Here is a 4,598-nt window from a genome sequence, read left to right on the forward strand (position 1 = left end):
TAGGAGCTCCTGTATGTAAAAATCATAAATATTTTAACCATCTTCCCAAACTTGGGTTCCCAGGAATTCATAAATCTCAAGCTAGTCCCTGCTAAATCTCCAGCAATTTTTTAAAGATTTTATTTATTTATTTTCAGGGATGGGAAGGGAAAGAGAAAGAGAGAAAGTGAAATATCAATGCGTGGTTCCCTCTTGAGCACCACCCTACTGGGGACCTGGCCCACAACCCAGGCATGTGACCTGACTGGGAATCCACCTGGCAACCCTTTGGTTCCCAGGCCTGCACTCAATCCACAGAGCCACACCATTCATAGCTCCTGGAATTTTTAATTAGCTTTTAAGTGTCCTTTGAATTGCTGGCACCATCAGAGGCATTGCTTTCCTGTGACTGTGATTCTCTCTGTTGACATGTGTATTCAGTTTTGGGGTCATTGGGTTGGCTCCATCACTTCTGTTCTCTGAAAGATTGAAGAATCATTGGTTCTCAGATATTTCCAGAGTTTTTTGTTGTTGTCAAGGTGGGAAGGAAGACAGCAAAGCTCTTTGTATGTTGCAGTAAGAACTGAAAGTCTGCTTATACATTTTTTTAAAAGTTTTATTTATTGATTTCTGAGAAATAGAGATTTGTTGTTACAGTTAATTTTGCATTCATTGTTGATTCTTGTATGAATATTATATTTATTTACATTCACCAGTGTAGTATATATTTTATACATTTTTATGTAAGTAATTAGCATTCTTTTATTTTAATGTGTTGATTTTAGAGAGAAAGAGAGGGGGAGGGTAAAAGGGAGCAAGAGAGAGAGAAGGAAACACTGATTTGTTGTTACACTCATTTATGCCTTCATTGGTTGACTCTTGTATGTGCCCCGACTGGAGATCGAACTCACAATCTTAGTGTATCAGGATGATACTCTAACTGAGCTACCTGGCCAATCCCTGCCTATAAGTTTTTCATGAATGTTGGGCAATAGTTAAAGACAAATGAAGACCTCAGCTTCTGTGTAAACTCTAAATGAGTGCCTCTATTCTATGTATATGCCTTCTTTTCCTTTGACAGAAATAAATACAAATATCTTAACAATTGCTGTATTTGAAGATGTACGCTTTTCTGCGTATGCTGTTCTCTCTGACATTGGAATGTAATTTACAATCTGTTGCATATTGTAATGGTTTTTTCAACCAGAGCAGTCCTCAGTGACTATACAGGTATAAATTTGCACAAAGCTGTTCATACTGCTGAGTGTATTAACTGACATTTCGGTGTTTTGCAAGATAACAGTATGATAAAGCAATTAAAGATAAAGTTGTGCACACTGCAAGGCTTGGAAAAAAGCATTGGTGATTCTTGATACTTGTTAAGCAAAAACACTTTTGGTGAATGGACTGAAATTCCACAGTTGCATCTTACCCAACAATCAAGATAGGAAGATTCCCCAAATCCTATGAGAATGTATTGTTTTATCACTGACATAGGGGCACAATGATTGCTTATGACTAGGACCGCCTTAGGGTGTGGGTGTTGGTGTACAACTTCTTTGTGAGGGAAGACCCCGTCTTAAATGGCCCATAGGGATACAACTCACTCTACAGGGCTGCGTCCAAAGAGAGGGAGAGTGAGCTCAGGAGTGAGAATGGTGGGGAGAGAGATTAGCACAAAGCCCGGGGCGGGGGTGGGGGGGGGAGCGTTCACATAAGTGAGTCTGGGTGAGTGAGGGGTGTGGGAATTCATGGAATCAATGGCTCCTCTGCATTCGGGTGACTCTCAGAAGGGGGGTTGTCTGAGACCCAACTAACCAGGGCAGGGCACTTGTGGTCAGCCAGCCAGGGAACCTGGGCTCCTTCCACCCCTGCCCCCTTCACCTTCCCCTGGCCTCTTACCCTACCTCCGAATCATTCCCCTCCTTGGTCCCACCCCCCATTCCCCTCAGTGGTCCCTCCTACCCTCCACCCTCTCCATTTCCGAACATTCCCTTTCATGGACCCTCCACTCTGCACCCCCCCATTCCCCATACACCCTCTCTATTCCCTTCCACCCCCAAATCATTCCCATCTACTCTCCTCCATTGCCCTGCACCCCCCATTCACCTCTATGGTTGCTCCTACCCTACACCCCCCCACTCTACTCCATGGTCCCTCCCACCTTCCACTCTCATCCAAGCCCCCTATCTCCCCTGGCCGTGCCCCCTGACTTGCTGATGTCATCAGCGGGCCCTTGTGACGTCACAGAGCATACAACGTTCTGCCCCAAGCAACCAGTGTGTGCAGCAGGGCTGAGGGCAGAGGCAGGCAAACAGTTGGTCCTGTCACAGGACGGCGCTGTGTCCCAGTAGTGCAGCCTTGGGGCTCAGGGTCTGAGTGGCAGACCCAGCGATGGAGGACCAAGAGATGGAGGAGCCAGGGGTGGAGGAAGCAGAAATGAAGGAGGCAGAGATAGAGGAGGTGGGGATGGAGGAGGCAAACACAGAGGAAGAGGAGATGGAAGCAGAAGAGATGGAGGTGCCAGGGACCAGCGGGACACAGGTGAGCAGTAGCCCCTGAGGTTCAGCCGAGTCCCCAACTCTCCCTTCCTCACCCCCACCATCCCTATCCCCCCCACACCCCCTCACACCCCCTCACACCCCACAGCCCGGCTCCAGCCTTCTTACCCACCCACCTGGGGGTGGCTGCCCCTCTAACCCTGGCTCCCCTAAGCCACACCCACCCTAACCCATGGTCCCACCTGACTTGTGGTTCCCCCCTTGTCTCTACCAGGATGCTGGGACAATCCCTGTACCCATGGACCTGACCAGAGCTCTAAATTGCCTGGAGAGAGAACTGACAGACATCACTAAGGACCCCCCTCCCATGTGGTCCATAGGGCCGGTGGGGAATGACAGGTTCACATGGAGCAGGGCCATCATGGGTCCCCCCAACAGCCCCTACAAGGGAGGAGTCTTCTCACTAAAAATACATTTTCCATGTGGGTACCCTTTTCACCCTCCATAGGTTTACTTCACCACCCGGATATACCATCTGAATATTGGCAGAAGAGGAAATATCCATATAGATGTTCTCAAGTCCCAGTGGTCTCCCACACTGACCACGTCCAAAGTATTGTTGTCCATCAGTTCCATGCTATGCAACCCCAACCTCAATAACACCTTAGTTCCATCCATTGCAAGAATGTACTTAACAGATAGGGACAAGTATAATACTATGGCGCAAGCTTGGACAAGAAAATATGCCATGTGAATAAAAAGTAAACAATAAACCATCACCTTAATAAAGCACCTGACTGTTGAATGGGCTGTCCTTTGACTGCTTTCTGGGAGGTGTAGTTTCCCCATCTTTGTGGGCATGTGGTGGACACCTGCCACATCTGGGAGTGTGGAGGGCATGGGGAGGCAAGGGAGTGGGGCAATGTCGGGGGATGGGGAGGCATGGGGGTTGGACACCTGCCACATCAGGATTGTGTGGAGGGGGTGAGAGAGGCATGGGGGTAGGAAAATCATTGGGGTGTTGGGGTGAGGAAGGCACCTTGGTTGTAGACCTTCCACATCAGGGTATGTGAAGGGGTGGGGAGATCATGGGGTGAAGGAGGTGTTGGGGTTACACACCTGCCACATCGGGGTGTGTGGAAGGCATGGAGGGAGGCATGGGGATGGGGCAAGGTCAGGGGATGGGGGAGTGGGAGAGAGTCCAGTTTTCATGAGCATTTTACTGAAAGCCTTCTTTCCTGCTTCAGGATGGGAAAGCAAGGTGGTGGGCTTAGGGTGAGGCCTTTAGAACGGACAATGGGGAAGAAAAAGTGGATGAAGACTAGAAAGCTCATTGGGTATTTGTTTTATTCTGAAGAACCTGTATCTTCAGGTGTGTTGTTTGTTTTTGACCCAGATTAGTATTAACCCCCTATTTTGAGGCCTACATCGAACTGGACAAAGTGGATGAGGAGTTTTTACAAAAATGAAATGATGTGTTTTGTTCCCACTTTCATCTCCCCCTTTGGACCGGTCTGCCCATCTCCCTCACTCCGGTTGTTCCTCACTTTCCAGGACATACCTACATCTGTATAAGGACATTGAAACTGCAGAGAATCATTATCAAAACTTATTTGAGCCAAACAGAGGATATGCCTGGGAACCAGATCTCAACAGACTGAAAAATGCTTCTCAGAGTGACCATGTGCGGCTTCTTCCATGCAATTGAAACCAAGGAGGGAACCTAAGGAAGACTATGGGAGGGAGGGAGAGCTGAGGGGTGGCAGGATGGTGCTCTCCTGAGGGTGGGTCCACATCGCACAGATCTGTTAACCTAAAAGAAGGAGAACAGTGGGCAGGGCTTGCTTAAGGCGCGTACACACACACACACACACACACACACACCTTTTACTCTGAAAGGTGGGGGCCCGAGGGGTGATGACCCAGCACAACCTGCCCAGTTAGGTATTGAGGACCACGTCACCCTGAGAGGTTATTTGCCTCGGAACCCCTTTTGGCACCCACACCTATGAGCTCTAATGTGTTTCCTTTCCTCCAGAGCTCTGTGGGGTCTGAGATCTCACCCAGCTTTCAGGCCTGCGTGGGAGCCAGTCACAGTTGCAGGGACGCTGGCTGCAC

The 4,598-nt window shown here is 48.7% G+C and overlaps 1 pseudogene; it reads left to right on the forward strand.

Annotated features, from left to right (window-relative positions):
* The first annotated feature begins 2,808 nt into the window (after positions 1–2,808).
* LOC118980702 (ubiquitin-conjugating enzyme E2-17 kDa-like) lies at positions 2,809–3,234 on the forward strand (annotated as a pseudogene).
* Positions 3,235–4,598: the final 1,364 nt, after the last annotated feature.

Source organism: Sturnira hondurensis, unplaced genomic scaffold, assembly GCF_014824575.4.
Source record: "Sturnira hondurensis isolate 20B ecotype Veracruz unplaced genomic scaffold, ASM1482457v3 Scaffold0022988, whole genome shotgun sequence".
Classification (NCBI taxonomy): Eukaryota; Metazoa; Chordata; class Mammalia; order Chiroptera; family Phyllostomidae; genus Sturnira; species Sturnira hondurensis.